We start from the raw sequence: 19,271 nt of genomic DNA on the forward strand, positions 1-19,271 counted from the left end.
GGGCTACAGCTCTCCCAGGGGAGTATTTCTAGGTGGGTGACATCAGTAGCCTTGCCAATGGTGGGTATGTGAAATGTACGAGGTGTGAGTTACCTAAAAGCATTGGTTTCTACCCAGTCAGACATGCACACACAGTTGGCAGGTCAGGGGCTAGAACTCCCAACTAATTCCTTATTCCCACTATGGTCATACGATGTTATGGGACATGCTACAGAGATTACTCAGCTACGATCATCCCAGAGGTGTATTTCAAGTTGCATGACATCAGCAGCCTTGCCAAAAAGGGTATTCCACTTGTTAGTGGGTGTGAGTGACCTAAAAAGCATTGCTCTGTACACAGTCAGTGGCAGACAGATATGCACACAGAGACTTACACACACACAGTTGCCACATCTGGGGTTTAACCTCCTACCTAACTACATCATCAGACTACAGCAGTACGCAGTTACAGCATGCACTACAGAGATAACTGGGCTACAGCTCTCCCGGGGGAGTATTTCTTGGTGGGTGACATCAGCAGCCTTGCCAAAGATGGGTATGTGAAATGTACGAGGTGTGAGTTACCTAAAAGCATTGCTCTCTACACAGTCAGACATGCACACATACACACTCAGTTGGCAGGTCAGGGGCTAGAACTCCCAACTAACTCCTTACTTACACTGTGGCCATATGATGTTACGGGACATGCTACAGAGATTATTCAGCGACGATCATCCCAGAGGTGTATTTCAAGTTGCGTGACATCAGCAGCCTTGACAAAGGAGGCTGTTCCACTTGTAAGGGGTGTGAGTGGCCTACAAAGCATTGCTCTCTACACAGTCAGTGACAGACATGCACACACAGACGCCACATCTGGGGTTCAACCTCCTACCTCACTATATTATCACATTACAGCAGTTACACAGCATGCCCTATGGAGATTACTTGGGTACAGCTCTCCCAGGGGAGTATTTCTAAGTGGGTGACATCAGCAGCCTTGCCAAAGGTGGATATGTGAAATGTACGGGATGTGAGTTATCTAGAAGCATTGCTCTCTACACAGTCGGACATGCACGCATACACACACAGTTGGCGGGTCAGGAGCTAGACATCCCAACTAACTCCTTTTTTACACTATGGCCGTACTATATTATGGGATGTGCTAAGGAGACTACTCAGCTACGATTGTCACAGAGGTGTATTTCAAGTTGTGTGACATCAGAAGCCTTGCCAAAGGCAGGTATTCCACTTGTAAGGGGTGTGAGTGTCCTAAAAAGCATTGCTGTCTTCACAGTCAGTGACAGACAGACCCACACATGCACAATTGCCATATCTGGGGTTCAACTTCCTACCTAACTGCATTATCACACTACAGCAGTACACAGTTACAGCATGCGCTATGGAGATTACTGGGCTACAGCTCTCCCAGGGGAGTATTTCTAGATGGGTGACATCAGCAGCCTTGTCAAAGGTGGGTAGGTGAAATGTACGGGGTGTGAGTTACCTAAAAGCATTGCTCTCTACACAGTCAGACATGCATGTATATACACACAGTCGGCAGGTCAGGGGCTAAAACTCCCAACTAACTCCTTACCACAGTATGGCCATACAATGTTACGAGACATGCTACGGAGATTACTTGGCTACGATCGTCCCAGAGGTGTATTTCAAGTTGTGTGACATCAGCAGCCTTGCCAAAGGAGGGTATTCCACTTGTAAGGGGTATGAGTGGCCTAAAAAGCATTGCTCTCTACACAGTCAGTGACAGACAGACATGCACACACAGACTCACACACACACACAGTTGCCACATCTGGGCTTCGACCTCCTACTTAACTACATTATCACACTACAGCAGTACGCAGTTACAGCATGCGCTATGGAGATTATTGGGCTACAGCTCTCCCAGGAGAGTATTTCTAGGTGGGTGACATCAGCAGCCTTGCCAAAGATGGGTATGTGAAATGTACGGGGTGTGAGCTACCTAAAAGCATTGCTCACTACACAGTCAGTGAGAGATTGACACACACACGAACAATAACACACACTCACGCACACAGTTGTCATGGCTGGGGTTAGACCTCCTACCTAACTAGTCTATCACACTACAGCAGTATGCAGTTATGGGACATGGCACAGAGATTACTGGCCTGCAACTTTCCCAAAGGTGTATTACACATTGGATAACCTCAGCAGGCTTGTCAGGATACCGCTATGGGGTGGCCAGTGTGTGCATGGCCCATACACCATTCATGTATGAGTGACATGCCACAGGTGGCCACACATGGGGTCATATGTCACAGGTGTGTGTCTAGGGCAACTAGCTGACTATGTCCTTGTACAACCATGTTGAACAGCTGGCAAATGGACCACATAGTCTGTGGTGCTGACAGGTACTGGTCGCTAGTAACTGCAGTGTGTGACATCTGCAACTGATGTGTTTGGGGCTGTTTGGCTGTGTGCTCAGTGGGTCTGGCTTGGATGGCTCCTTGTCACAGTCACTCTCTTCCACACATCTATATCCATCTACCTTTGGCGTATTATGGTGTGTTGTCCTTACATATATGTCTGTATTCCCATCCACTGTGTGTGCAAGGCATGAGTGGTGCATACTGACATGTGTCTGCAGTAACTATTGCAACCGCTGGATATGTCTGGTCCACTGGTGTTTGCATACATGGCCTTCATGTGTTTAAGTGTGTGAGCATGTCCAGTATGACCTTTCAGTATGTTGATGACTGACATTGCCTTCATTACTCAAGTGTGTGAGCATGCCTATTAAGACCATCTGTTATGCATGTGTGGAGCATGTCCGGTGGTTTGTACTGCATAGCTGACCTTTGTGTTGTACACTGACAGGTAGCATGCTGTGTCTGCAGGGTATCCACTGATCATTTAGCATTGACTGTTGCAACATGTCTGCATAGCGGGGGGTACACCTGACTATTTCTATGTTTCTACACAGGAGTGGGGGGGCGCACCTGACTGTTACTGTATTTCTATGTGAGGTGGGGGGGCACACCTGACAGTTGTACACATTTGCTAGGACTGTACTGGTATGTCCTGTAGTCCGATTCTGTCAGTGGTCTTACCCATCATGCTGGCTATGCCATACCGGTGTACTTCTGTTTCTATTTTGTGATTGCATACACATTGGTTTCAGACTTCCTGGCTGTCACAACTCAAATCCCACTATGTGGCCTGCTGTGGTCTGTCTGTGTAGGCCTGGGTGGGGGTCAGCCATACCCCTCATTCAGAGGCCATAGTACGGCATTTGTTTGTGTTTGTCTACACCTGTCCTGCTGGTTGTGACTGTTGTTGGGTATGTGACCCCCCCCTCCTGACAGGCATGTGTGACTCACTTATCCTGTCAGTGTCCCAGTATTGCGGGTGGTGCTGCAGGGCTGCCTATGTCGGTTGCACATAGTACACTGCCTACGCATGGTTAGTCACAGGTAGTGTAATGTTTGGCATCCCTTTTACTGTATGTGAGAGTCAGAGAGAGGTGCTATTTCATTTCCTGGGTCCCTCCCATGTCAGTGTATGTGCTATGTGTTGCCTTTTTGCCAGGGCCAGAGCATACTGGGATGCCTCCTTCTGCCTACTGGGCCAAGCCCAGGTTGTTCTTCCTCCAAGTCACCAAGTGCCCTGCCCCTTGCTGCTCCTGCTGCAGCTGTTTCTGCAGGATCATATTGTGTAACATGGCACATACAAGGACGATTTGGGTACATGTAGTTGATGAGTACTGCAAGGCTCCACCGGATGTGTCCAAGCACCAGAACTGTGACTTGAGCATCCCGAACACACGCTCTATTATGATTCTTGTTTGTGCATGTGCCTCATTATGGAGTTCTTGTTCGGGTGTGTGTGTGTTTCTGATGGGTGTCTTCAGTCACGGCTCCAGTGCGTATCCAGCATCCCCTACTAGGTGACCATGTGGGATGTCCTCTCTGGCAAATTTCTGGTACAGCTGCATCAGATGACAGATGGGGGAATCGTGATACCTACCAGGGCAGCCAGCACACACGTTCAGTATTATGCCCTGGGCATTGCACATAATCTGGCAGTTGATTGAGGGAAAGCCCTTGTGGTTGATGTAAACCCTACTCTGCTCACCAGGTGATGCTTTGATGCATATGTGCATGCAGTCTATTGCACCCACTACCTCAGGATTTTCTGCTATTTGGTGGAAGAGACATATAGTGCTGGCCAATGCCTCACGGGTGAGGGGGAAATATATGTGCTCACTGACATGTGTTGCCATGGCATCCAGGAACTGGTGGAGTACTCTGGATGCTGATGCCTGTGAGATCCCCATCATATCCCCAGTTGGCCTTTGGAAGGTACTTGTAGCTAGTACTCTTAGGCCTACACATACCTTTGTTTCCACTGGGATTGGTTCCCCTCTGTTAATTCTATGTGTCAGGCGTGGCTGTCACAGCTCAACAATCTGCTGTAGGAGGTCCCTGTTCACCCTATAGCGCTCCACTATCTCCAGTTCATGTAGCCCTTGGTAGGTGACCTGGGGTCTGTACACTCTTCTCCATCTCCTCACTGTGGGTTGGTCAGCAGCATTTCCATCCTCGCCACCCTCAGTCTCTTCCACAAGTTGTATGATAGCTATTGCAGCCCCTAACATTTTGCTGTTGTGAGTGTTAAAAGTTCCTTGCTTGTTTACACTGGTGGTGTAGGGTGTGGGAAAAACCAGAGGGGTAAGTGTTTGCTTAGTTTATAGTGGTGTTCTGGGCTGGACTGGTCTGCTGCCTGTGTAATTGGCTGATTCTGATCTGTTTCACCTGGCAGCGAACCTAGTACCCCTTGATTAACTTCCTACTGCTTATTTCCCATCCCATTGCCCTTCTGATTCATCCCGGGGGTGCGCCGCACAATCGGTGTACTGCAATGTGCACACTGCTACTATTTCTTGGGTTCACTTCCTTTATCTTCCTGTAGATCCCTTTGTGCGGTGCGCACACCCGCTTACACTGTGTCGTACATGCTGGGCAGGTTTAGACACACCTCCTGGCTTTGCTGTGCTAAGCTGGATGCAACCCCAAGCCACAAGGCTCCAGTCCACTGACAGTATGCCTGACACTCCCACACATGATGTCACCTACCTCCTAGTCTTGCACTCAGCTATCCATACTCATACACTGTTCGGACCTGCCTCACATGCTGGAGAAAACCGGGATTCACTATCCTTCCCCTCATTTGCATAGAATTGCCTACTAATGCATAGTTACATGTGTCACACTGTGCCTCCCTCCTTAGCAACCACTACTCACTGGCCGGGTTGTCTTTTGCCTGCCATTGACTTGCATGGCGGAATACTGATTTTAGTTAGACTGTTGTTTTTAGGTTTATTTTCTTATTTCCCCACAGGTCCCATTTGCGCACAACTGCCCTATGCTTCAACGGATGTGATTGGCAGACATATCACAAAAGTTGTATTCTGTACATTTGGCATTGTTTGCAATGCAAATGGCCTTCTACTTGGCCATTGGGATGCTTCCTCAATGCTATGCAGCCTTTATTTAAAGCGGTCATATCTCTGTTTTGCAGTTTGCAGTGCCATACTCAGTTACTAACCGAGTACATTTCTGCATATTATGCTAGTCCTGCATGCCCTGATTCCTGCTTCCTGGATGGCAAGTTTATCTCATTTGCATGGTTTTCATCTGAAAATGGGGTGATTTGCATACGGTGGCTGGGGACATGTAGCACTAGTGCTACAGTGCTCGCTCACATCAAACGTGCACATACGTGAATCGCTCGGCCGCCATATTGGCAAAATTTCATCTAACACTAATCATGCATGCTGTGCAAGCTTTTGAGAATCCGGGGGTAAGTGTTTTGTCCTCTTCACAGTAGGACTTAATCATCAGCTGATTATATTACTAGGCATAAACTGCTTTAATTTGAAATGATTTGGACAGAAAGGATCCATTCTGTCGTAACTAAATAACTGTTGGAGTGTTGTCTTATTGTCCACAATAATGCACAGATTTTCATTTCTTTTCTGATTATTATACCTCATATAAAGTGAATTTTGGAAATGCTGTCCCGTTCTCTATCCTGTTTAAAAGAAGTTAGCATCCAAAGAGAATAAATTGTAAACATCCTTCAGATTGATGATGAGTGCAGAGCAAGGCATGCTGCTTTTTATGTTTCTACACAATCTTCAGCTTCTGGTTGGGGCTTGAACATAGGACAGGGCAGGGCAAGGCATCAGTCTCCTCTTTGCTGACATTTGCCATTTTGTTTCTTAGCCAGTATGCTTGAAAAAAACACATCAGGGTGTTCATATTTAATTTTCAAATGTGGTGCCATAGTCATACCTATTCAAATGAACAAGAACCTGTTAATTTACAAGACACCCAGTTAGCAGTGTAAAACATGGATAACTTGTTGCATTTTCCCATCATAGTTTCTCAGCTGTGGTATTGTTTCATATCCATAGTCAGCTTTCAGACTCCAGACTGCATTTCTTATATTGGATGGTATTGTATTAGGTCAGCATTGTGCTTATAACTTAGATCTCCACAGATCTAAGTAACTCATATGCACATTAGGTTTAGTAATGCATTTGGAAGATACACTCACTAAAAAAATACACTACCCCTTTCAACTGAATGAGCCATATTCTTTGCCCACATTAGTTTGATTGTAAATTGCTTATTCAGAGCTCTTTTATATCTATTACCCAACTGTTGCAGACAGCCATGAAGTCACCACACAAGACAGCTCAGTTGTTTGGAAGCAACAGGGAAGATCTCCAAGAGTTGAGCAAGAGCACACTCAAGCAGAAGAAAGGGTGGCCAGTCTGCTACCATTAGGTAGGTAGTATTGACCATAGAGAAGCCAAAGCATGGAGATTAGCATCAGCTGATGGGTAAGAGTGGCTGGGTGAGAAAGAGCAGGACTTCATATGATAGGGTGACAGAAAGCATGGGCTGACTGCAGAGGTTTAGAGGAGTGAGGGAATTTTGGGGCAGGGGCAGAAGAAAGCGATTGTGCAGTGGATTTTAAGCACATGATTTTATAACGTCAGAATTATACTCCTTCCTCTACTTGATAAAAGGATGTAATACCTGTAAAGCAGGCTGTCATTATGAAGCAAGCCTGGTTATGGCTGATGAACAGGAAGCAGATGCATGAATAACCTAGAAACTAGGTGAGGTTCATTCCCAGCTCTTAATCATTAAGAGAAGTATGCTTTCATGTGTATCCTTGTGAATTATAGGACACTTTCTAGTTAAAAGAGTAATCACTCTGAACCAGTCAAACTTGAAAAAATATAATATTTCATGAATTTTTTGATGGGTACTGACAAGGACCACTGATGCCACAGATTGTGAGAACAGTAAACAGCCAGAGTGAGCCAGCCTTTCAGTCACATTGTAGGCAAACTGTGCCTAATAAACAGGGATAAGGAATCTGCCAGTGTAATAATGAAACATGCGTTAATGAGAAGGAAATACTCTGACGATTGCGGTGCTGTTGTATATACTCCATGCATGGCGTATATGCTGTAGGGGTGAGCACGAGAGGAAAAGAAAAGTAAGAATAGCATTTTACAAATACATCTGGTTCTGACTGGTTATACCATCTTAATCTAGGTACAGAATAGAGTGGCCAAATATAACTGATTCCTGTGCTTGACAAGACACCTAGCAAAATACAAAATCCATATTAGAACTGGGCTGTCATGACTGAAGAACTGCAGCCAGAACATCTATAAAGAATGCCATTTAGATTGTTCGGTATTGCAAACATTTATGGAAAACACAAAAACTCAAGTTTTGTTTCAGATATTGTTTTCTTGTGATTCAGTAATGCAGTCTTCTAGAACCTTATATATTATAGTACTGGCACTTGTCTATAGGTCCCCATTCTTACAGAAATGTCTAATTTGCGCCATATTAATAGATTTTGTCTGTATTCTGAGCTGGTGCCGTCTTTAATGATCAGTTAGAAGAAACTTCTTCAAATAGACTTTTCATTAAAATTTTAATACTACCGTGATTATTTTGCCTGTGGTTTGGACTTTTTCCTTGATTATTTTTGGCTTAGTGTTTCATGATTGAAGAGACTGAGGTCTAACTTAAACCCATCATAAGATATTAGGATGTTCTAGCAGAAATACTACTAGCTAACAATTAATTGTCTTAGATTTTGCTCTGTTCTGAGAAAAGAAAATTATGTAAATGAATAAATGCTATGTTGACTATGTGAAACATCCATTGTATTTTGTGAATTCCTTACAGGAATCCAAGCACATATTCTCATGGTAAATCATTTCTCTTGTGATTACCAACCTGTCCTCATATCAGAGAGGTTACTTCAGAGTGTTGCAACCTGTGATAACAAGAATGTAGTGACTCAGTCCACAGCACTGTTTTGATAATCTGAACCACTATACCAAACTGATCCCACTGTGTGGCACTAGTGAGTTCATATTTGAGGTGGTGGTCATGCTAGTGAGGTCAACGGTTTTATTGTCACGTCTAAACAAGGACTGCAAGGGTCAGTAAATACTGCCAAGATCTCGATACAGTGTAGCTTCTCCATAGTGGCAGGGTGAAGGAGATATTCTACCTCTTAACTCATTCACTCCAATAGAGCTCAGGAACCTTGCACTGTAACTTCCAATGGGCAGAGCCTAAGCATTTTTATAGAATCAAATAATGTCCTCACATTTCAAAATGTTCGTATCTCTGAAATCATAGAGATTATGAAAGAAGTATAAATGGCATACTGTTCAGCACAAACTGTTTTTATAGTGGCAGTATTCTTTAGGTTCTAGGTCTTAAACTGAATTTTATGTCACAGTAAACACATTCACCCAGATTCAGCAAACCCTGCACAGTGTGCAAGACTAGTGCAGGAGCTCCAGCAGGCAATATGTCTGCCGTGCGATCCAGGAATAAGCTGTAGGGATGTGCTTGAGTGCTCCTGCACTAGTCCTGCTTGGACTCAGCCCCTGTATGCAAATTACCCCATTTGCAGGAGAAATCCATGCAAATGAGGTGAATTTGCGATCCAGGAAGCTGGAATCTGGCTGTTTAGGACTAGTGTAATCTGCAGAAATGTACTCCACCAGTAACAGAGTACATTTCTGCAAACTACAAAACGGAGCCATGACAGCTCCAATTAAAGACTGGATATTATGTAGTAAGCATGCCAATGGCCAAATATAAGGCCATTGGCATGGAAAGCAGTTGAAAAAAAAAATTAACTTTTATTTTTTTTTAGCCGATCTCGGCTGTTTAAGCGAAGGGCAGTGGCACACAAATGGGATTGGGCGGAAAAATAAGGAAAAAAACCTAAAATAAGCATTCTAACCAAAATCGCTATTTTGCCGTTATACTCAATGGCAGGCAGAAGACAACATGGCTAGTGAATAGTGGTTGCTAAGGGGGGAGACTCAGTGTGGGACATGTAACTATGCATCAGCAGGCAATCCTATGCAAATGAGGGGAATGATACTGAATCCCAGATTTCCCCTGCATGCTAGTCAGCAGGAATAGCTTGGTGCAAGCCTAGGAGATAGTTGACATCATAGGGGTGTGTGTCAGGCATACTGTAAGTGGATTGGAGCCCTGTGACTCGGGTTTGCCCTTAGCTTAGCAGAGCTAAGCAAGGGTGTGTGTCTGAGGCTGCCTAGCACTCTTTACATTGCCTAAGTGGGCGTGCGTGCCACGCACTAGGTTTTAATGGAAAAAAAAAATGAAAACAGGAAATAGCAGCTCTGTGCACATTTGAGCACTGTGTTTGCGCGCAGCGCCCCCAGACTTAAACAGGAGAGCAATGGGAAGGGAAAACAGCAGTAGGAAGGTAATCAGGGAGAACTAGCATAGCTGGCAGGGGAAATGTATCAGAATCAGCCAGTTACACAGGCAGCAGACCAGCCCAGCACAAAACACTACTATAAACTATGCAAACACCTTTCCCTCTTTTTTTTCCCACATACTCTACATCACCGGTGTATACAAGTGGGGAACTTTTAACAAACAAAAACAACAGAATGATAGAGGCTGCAGCAGCTATCAGTCATCAACATGTGGAAGAGGTTGAGGGTGGTGAGGATGAGAATGCTGTCGACCAACCCACAGTGAGGAGATGGAGAAGGGTGTACAGACCCAGGGTAACCTACCAGGGGCTACATGAGCTGGAGATAGGGGAGTGTTATAGGGTGGACAGGGACCTCCTACAGCAAATTGTTAAGCTGTGATGGCCATGCCTGACACACAAAACTAACAGAGGGGAACCCATCCCAGTGGATAACAAGGTATGTGTAGGCCTGGAAATACTAGCCACAGGTACCTCCAAAAGCCCAACTGGGGATATCATGGGGATCTCACAGGCATCAGCATCCAGAGTATTCCACCAGTTCCTGGATGCCATGTCAGGACATGCCAGTGAGCATGTATATTTCCTCAACACCCATGAGGTGTTGGCCAACAATATACGTCTCTTCCACCAAATAGCATAATACCCAGAGGTGGTGGGTGCTATAGACTGCACACACATATGCATCAAAGCACCACCTGGTGAGCAGGGTAGGGTCTACATCAACCGCAAGAGCTTCCCCTCCATCAACTGCCAGGTTATGTGCAATGCCCAGGGCATTATAATGAATGCGTGTGCTGGCTGCCCTGGAAGCTATCACGATTCCCACACCTGGTATTTGACACAGCTGTACCATAGATTTGCCAATGAGGACATCCTTACGGTCACCTACTGGGGGATGCTGGTTACGCACTGGAGCTATGGCTGATGACACCCATCAGAAATGCACACACATCCGAACAAGAACGCCATAATGAGACACATGCACAGACCAGAATCATAATAGAGCATGCGTTTGGGATGCTCAAGTCACAGTTCTGGTGCCTGGACACATCCAGTGGAGCCTTGCAGTATTTACCAGCTACATGTACCCAAATTGTTATGGTATGTGCTATGCTACATAATATGATCCTGCGGAAACAGCTGCAGCAGGAACAGCATGGGGCAGGGCCACACAGCCCCCCACCAATGCCAAGGCCTGCACAGGCACAGAGTGACTCAGAGGAGGAACAACAACCTGAGCCTGCCCCAGTCATCAGATGTAGGTGTGCCCATTATGCCTTGACCTTGGCAAAGAGGCAAGGCATAACACATACACTGATACAGTAGGGACCCAGGGAATGACACCTCTCTCTGACTCACACATACAGTAAAAGGGATGCCAAACATGACACTACCTGTGATCAACCATGTATAGAGAGTGTACTATGTGCATCCGACATAGGCAGCCTCCAGCACCATCCTCAATACTGGCACACCCACAAGATAAGTCACTCTCCTTACCAACTGCTGATTGGAGTAGTATGTGTTGTTACTTGTATCTATGCTATGGATGTGAGCATGCAAGGGAATCGGGTAGCTGAATGGGATGCCAGCAGATAGTAGACACCTATAGTGGCAGCATGAGATCTGTAACAAATACTGGTGTCACCACAGTAGCCATTACTACACATGGTGACAAAACCCACTGGAGGAAATGTGCTGGGCCACATGTGTGTCCATATGACACACCCACATCAGTCAGGGAGGTTCACATACCCAACAACAGTCTCAGCCAGCAGGACAGGTGCAGGCAAACACAAACAAAGACTGTGCAAAAGTCTCTGAATGATGCCTGTGGGTAGTCTCCCCCCCCGGCCTACACAGACAGACTACATCAGGTCAGGCAGTGGGATGTTAGTTCTGAAGGGTAGGAAGTCAGAAACTGATATGTAGGTCAATCAAACCTAAGACCTGTAGTACACTGCTATGCCTCTAGTCAGTGTGGTAGGTTAGAATACAGAATGAAATGGAGTACTTGACATACCAGTACAGACATAGCAAATGTGTACAAGTGTCGGGTGTGCCCCCCCCAATCCTATATAGAAATGTAGAAACAGGTGTGCCCCCCCCAATCCTGTGTAGAAATACTCAGGTGTGCCCCCCCAATCCTGTGTAGGAATGTAGTAATGGTCAGGTGTGCCCCCATCCTGTGTAGAAATGTAGAAATAGTCAGGTGTGACCCCCCTAATCCTGTGTAGAAACATAGTGACAGTCAGGTGTGCCCCCCTCCCCCAATCCTATGTAGAAATGTAGAAACAGTCAGGTGTGTCCCCCAACCCTACTTAGACATATAGTAACAGTCTGGTGTGCCCTCCCAATCCTATATAGAAATGTAGTACCGGTCTGGTGTGCCCCCCAAATCTGATGTCCACATGTTGTAACAGTCAGGTGTGCCCCCAATCCTATATAGAAATGTAGTAACAGTCAGGTGTGCCCCCCCAATCCTGGGTAGCAATGGAGAAACAGTCAGGTATGCCCCCCCCATATCCTATGTAGACATGTAGTAACAGTCAGGTGTGTACCCCCAATCCTACGTAGAAATGTAGTAACATGTATGTGTGGGTATAATACCAGTAGAGCATGGATGCCCAGAGGCGGACAAGGTAGCAGGATAAATTGTAGCATTTGTACAATATGCAGGTATGTGTGTGTTAGGTTGGTGTGTGTTTCATATTGTGTGAGAGTGGTCAGTATGTATGCATGTTGAGGTATGACCTGGCGGCCATTGCCCAGTACTGCTGATGACAGGGCCAAGTCCTCACAACTGCAGTGCCAAAGGCAATTCCCTCTAGTATAACACATGCTAACAGTAAGCCATTGTAAATGTATGGTGATAATATGTGTCACCATCTGAAAGATTGACATGGCATGGCTGTTGGGCTAGATATACAAGCAGTGCACAGGGGAAAGTACCCCAGACATGCAGTATATAATGTGTAGCTGTGAAATGGACACACTCTTGGAATTGTACATACAGGTATGCATCTCATTATCTGGGCCTGTAGTAGGGTATACCGGTGTCATCTGCCCAAACATTTGCAGATCACAAAGGTGGTAGGACTGATGTATTGAGAAACAGCTGATGTACCTGCACATGCCAGCATAACTGGAATGCCCCATGCATATCTGTGCATCAGATGCAAGTAGTGTCCAAAGCACACATGCACCCAGCTCACCCAAACACCACTCACATGTACCTCTCTGGTTCTATCCCTGCTTTTGGGATTGGGTACAATATGATCCCCACCTGTTTATGGAAATAGCAAAAGAATGCAGCATGCAGTGCAGGTGTCCCATGCAGGTGTGTTCCTAGCTGTAAGTATCACCCTACCAGCATCCACACCACCTGATCAATACTGATAGAAAGTATTGGCATGAACACCTAGCACACCAACCCTGTCACCCCAGGGGAATATACTGTATGGTGGTCTGGGACTGTAGGACTAACAGAATGCAATGGCCTACCACAGCTGGCCCACATCACCACCAAAAGGCTTACAGACCTCTGCCAAAGGCCTGTGTCTCACACATACTGCCAATGCATGTTATGTCATGGACACCCAAATAACAACATAACACACTCCACATAAGCCATATGCAAGGCCATGTGGACAAACCACAGTAACATGTCCACCATGTCTCACTGCATGAACTGTGGAACAACACCAAAATACATCTGTGATGAGGTGATAACCTTAGGGAAAGTATCAGAGAATGCATGCATAATGTATGGAAGAGGATATAATAATAGAGGGGGGGTGGGAGCATGGGCAGCATGGAATGTGCACGGTCTGACACACAGCTGTGTGCACACACTATCCTGGCTGCAAACACATAAATGGGTGGCTACAAACCTGCCCATACACCACAATAGGGGTAATGTCCTGACTCACGGCCCCTGCCTCTGGGTAACCTGTGTGAATCTGCACAGCTGTGAGGTATTGCCACAGCAAGATAAGGCCATACTGTCATGTTGATAGATGTACAAATATGGGATCCCCTGCAAGCACTCTACCAAGGTGCTGAACCGGATACACAGACCCAACAGCAAGTGTATCCAGCTCCCCCTCCAGAATGGCATAACTTACCATGAATATGTAGGCATCTGCTCACAATACCAGACACATCTGCATTCACCCTTGTTCCCCAGGACATCACTGTGAGCAAGAATGCCCACCTGACAGTACTTGAGAACATAAAACATCACTGTGTATAACAGTACACATGTCTGAATATATCTGCTAACACCAGTACCATGTAGCAGAAGCAGGACAGACACAATCACCTACAGTACACACTATCCCTTGCACAGTTTGTCCCCATATTGCCAAATGATCTACGGATAACCTGCATAAACAGTTTGCTACCTGTAGGTGTACAACACAATGGTCTGCACTGGAGTACAAACTACCTGGAATGGATCCACACATTCAATAGAGAAGGGCATACTGGGTTCAAAGGATCATAGGTTGGTACTAGGCTATCAGCCCTAGGGCCTATACAAGCCTAGCCATAACAATTCCCTGGATATTTCTTCACACAATATTTACTTCCCTGGCTTACACACTTAGAGAAATGAAGGCAATGACATACTACAACATACTGAAAGGTCATACTGGGCATGCTCACACACTTAAACAAATGAAGCCCATGTCTGCAAACAACAGTGGACCATGCATATCTGACAGTTGCAGATGTTAGTGTATACACTCCTCAGTATGCAACAGTCATGCCATGCACACACATTGGATAGGAATACAGACATATATCCAAGGACAACATACTATAATAAGCCAAAAGTAGACATACATAGATGTGTGGAAGAGAGTAACTGTGACAAAGAGCCATCAGTCATGTCACCTGTCCCACCCAGCACACAGCCAAATGGCTACAACCACAAGATGTGTAAATGTCACTCACTGTAGAAATTAGCCACTGGTGTCCATCAGCATTAAAGACTATGTGGTGCAAGTGCTAGCTGTGCAATATGACTGTACAAGGCAGTCGTCATCTAGCAGCTGTATACATGTACCTGTGGAATATAACCCTGCATGTGCCTGCATGTGGTGTTTCAACCTCTAGATGAATGGGTTATGGCCCATGCACACAAACTGCCCTCCCCATAGCCCTACTATGACAAGCCTGCTGATGTCATCCATTTTGAAATACACTTTTGGGAATGGAGTAGCCCAATAATCTCTGTGGTGCATCCTAAAACCGTGTAATGCTGTCATGTGATAAACTAGTTAGGTAGAAATTCTAATCCCAGATATGGCAACTGTGTGTGTGTGTGTGTGTGTGTGTGTGTGTGTGTGTGTGTGTGTGTGTGTGTGTCTATATGTGTGTGTGTGTGTGTGTGTGTGTGTGTGTGTGTGTGTGTGTGTGTGTGTGTTTGTTTGTGTGTGTTTGTCTCTATCTGTGTAGGGAGCAATGCTTTTTAGGCTAGTCATGCTCACTACAATTCAAATGCCCTACTTTAGCAAGGCTGCTGATGTCATTCACTGCGAAATACACCTTTGGGAAATGTGTAACCCAGTAATCTCTGTGGTGAGTCCTATAAATGTGCACTGCTGTAGTGTGATAAACTAGTTAAGTAGGAGTTCTAAACCCAGATGTGGCAACTGTGTGTGTCTCTGACTGTGGAGGGAACAATGCTTATTAACTAGTCACACTCACTACAATTCAAATGTCCTACTTTGGCAAGCCTGCTGATGTCATTCACTGTGAAATACACCTTTGGGAAAAGTGTAGCCCAGTAATCGTCATGGTGCATCCTATAGCTGTGTGATGCTATTGTGTGATAAACTAGTTAGGTAGGACTTCAAATCCCAAACATGACAACTGTGTGTGTGTGTGTGTGTGTGTGTGTGTGTGTGTGTGTGTGTGTGTGTGTGTGTGTGTGTGTGTATTTGTGTTTCTATGTCTGTGTAGGGAGCAATACATTTTAGGCTAGTCACACTCACTACAGATCAAATGCCCTACTTTGGCAAGGCTGCTGATGTCATTCACTGTGAAATACACCTTTGGAGAAAGAGTACTCCTGTAATCTCCATGGTGCATCCTATAACTGCATAGTGCTTTAGTGTAAAAAACTAGTTAGGTAGGAGCTCTAATCCCAGAGATGACAGGTATGTGTTTGTCATTCATATCCTGTGTGGTGGTGGTTGTGAGTGTGTAGCAACTGGACTCATTGTGGAGTGGTTTTTGCAAATTTCTTATATGGTGGCCCTATTATATGCCAAATGTCCACCTTACAAGGATAATGAATGTGAAATAGCTGGGTGGTTGGGGTTACAATCCATACCCCTACATGTGACACCAAGGCCTGGTGAACAAAGTTAGCAACCCTTGTATTACCCAGAGAAGACTCTCAACCCATGTCTCATGCACAAACACACTTGCCTAGGCAAAAACCGCTATGTTAGTAGTACCCTGCATTTTGTCCACAGACAGTAACCATGGTGTGATTGCAATGGACTACAGAGGGCATGGCACCCTGTCCATCAGTACATGCAGACAGTGCGCCTACACTATGTTCCCCACTGGACACCTGCAACACCTGTGGTGTCATCAAATGTGACCCACAAAGGACATACCATGCCTTAAACAAATGCCCTGAATGGACAGATGCCACTGACACCAGGGAATACCTGTATCATGCTATCAGTGTAGATGCAGGGTCAACCTGCTGTCCATTACCAGTTCCCATCACATGAGGCCAGGACTGGCACATCTGATGATAACAATCTGTGTACACAACATGGGCCAGCACCCCAGGTACAGTTTCACATGTCACTGTACATGCTTGTGGGACATATGCACATCCCAGACATCGTCCATGTCATGGACTAAAGAACACATACATGGCAAGTAATGGCCACACACAATGGTTACCCAGGTGACTGGATGGTGAATGCAATACCCACCTGTGTGGGCCAATCCAGACACTTCACCCCTGACCCACACTGCAGACCATTGTCATGTGGCCTGATGCCAAGGTATACCCATCACCTAGCCTTGTATAGCCTTCTGGCACAGTCAACCACTACACACCCATGAAGCAATGCACCCATGCATGTCAGTACTGGCACCCTGTGTCTGTGTGTGTTGTGTATGATGCTTTTGACTGCATTCACACTCACTACAACCCCCATTGGCATACTGAAGCATGCTGTCTGATGTCAGACACCTCCACATACCCTTTGCCCATATAACCTCCGGATAACCCCTGGGGTGCATGTGATACCTACACAGTACTGTAGTGTGGCAAACTAACTAGTGAGGATGTGTATTCCTGACCCTGCCAAGTGTGTCAATGTGTGTGGGTCCCTGAGAGAGTGTGGCTGTGTTGACGCTGACACCTGTTCATGCAGACAGGCATGTGTACTACACCTACCATATCGCTAACATATCACTGTTGCAGATCTCACTCACTATCACATATACGTTTGGAAAACTCCTCAACATGTAAGCTATGTGGCACATTCAGTAATTACATAGACATGTGATAGCAATACATAGTCAGGGGTTTGATACCCTGTACTGGTTGGTGTATGACGCAAACATGCTTAGGTTTTACTCTCCCACCCCCTCCCTGACTTATCTTTGCCTCTGTCTGCCTCTCTCACTCCCTCTCTGGTGGATGTGGAGACTTACACCTGCTTTGCTTAGGCAGCAGCATGTGATTTGTAAGTGATGAGCATAATCAGCTGATGGCCTCTGCATGAATTGCAGCCCTCCTCCAGCTGATTGCATGTGGAACAGCTGCGGTAACATTCCCATAACCAATTGCATAGAAACAGACTCCAATATCAAGGAATATCATGTTGGTATTGGGCCTTTTAATTCACTGTGAGCAGGAGCTAGATCTGTTGTTTGGCAAACAGCATTACAGATGGATTGGGGATTTACCTCTAACAACATACACTATGGAAACAGGCCAACACACAGGAGGGGGGTGTACCTGCCATGACTACAGAATGTAAGTGTTGCTTTGCTATTCTGCATTTGGTGTAATGTTGGTTTAACAGGTAGTGTGTGGATATGGCTGGTCTACATGTTTTAATACCTGTCATGACAGTGCTATGTTTCTGAGGAAACCACCATCTGTAGGGTCATCTGCAGACTGGACAGTGTGTGTTGCCTTTTATTTCTTGTGTTACTCACAGAGCACCTATCTGTGAACTGCAGAAGCATAGTGTGAGGATTTCAGTCAGTACATAGTGATAGACATGAGAGTTACTGACTTCATATCCCTCATAGGACATATGTCACAACTAACCCTGTTACAACAGTAAATGTATGAGGTTATCACAGCAACATGTCAATATTGGTCCTGTGTTTGTGCCTCCAGCCACAACTTTGTCAACCTTCATACATATGTCATGCAATAAGAGGTGCATATGTTCTGTACACCATAATTTATTGACATCATATCTGATAAGCCAGGGAGATATCAGACTGCTACACATTATGAATAGTAGGGGCTATATTTGAGGACATAACCTGGACATTCTGTGGTTGTGTGTACAGTACTGAGATCTGTGTACTCATGGTGATTGTTGACAGTGTATGCATTGTGAATATGTACTTTGTCCTGTGTACAGACTGTGGTAGATGTCATTTTTCTTGGTCATGTTCTATCTGATGGCACATGCTGCTCCACTGTATGTTACCCTATTGGTTTACATGCTTGTAGGGCCAAACACACATATGTCCCATACCACAGACAGGCATCAGACCACACTGTGAGTAGCCCAGTAAATGTAGGATTAGTGTGTGAGTGGCACATATGAGGATGGTGTTGATCAGATAGTCTATTTACAGTAATATTATGCTAGCTGCCATATGTGGCTGTGGCTGTGTTCACATTGGTTGTGGTTATGCACTTTCACACAGGTGTCTGTTACTCTGTGCTGTGACATGCCTGTAGAGCCTGCTATATATGTAGGTACATGTGTATTCCCCCATAAGAAATGTAGGCCTGTGTTGTGGCAGTCTGCCTGTAGCCTGCACAGTGATTTGTTATATGCCTAGCAGCTTAGTGTACCTACCCAGTGTGATGTTATGTCCAGATACTTGCCAGATGTACTGCTGCCAGGCCATCATAACAGTCATGTATGTCAGACAAAGCAGTCAGATGCTGTACAGATGTATGTCACTAACTAATGGACAGTATGTGACCATGGCACCTCTGTAACAGCGGTTAGTATGTGTCAGAACAGACAGGGGTGCGTGAATGCATAACCTATGGGAGCAAATGTATACCAGTATTTACGTGTAATACCCATCTACATGGCTGTTAATATCCACACTGTCAGGCTTGGTCCACGTGTCTTGCACTAAGGGGTTCTGTGTATACCTCTGGACTAACTAGAGTGTGACAGACTGTCCACATT

Source organism: Protopterus annectens, chromosome 1.part0 (genome assembly GCF_019279795.1).
Source record: "Protopterus annectens isolate FY-2018-M chromosome 1.part0, PAN1.0, whole genome shotgun sequence".
NCBI classification, from domain to species: domain Eukaryota; kingdom Metazoa; phylum Chordata; order Ceratodontiformes; family Protopteridae; genus Protopterus; species Protopterus annectens.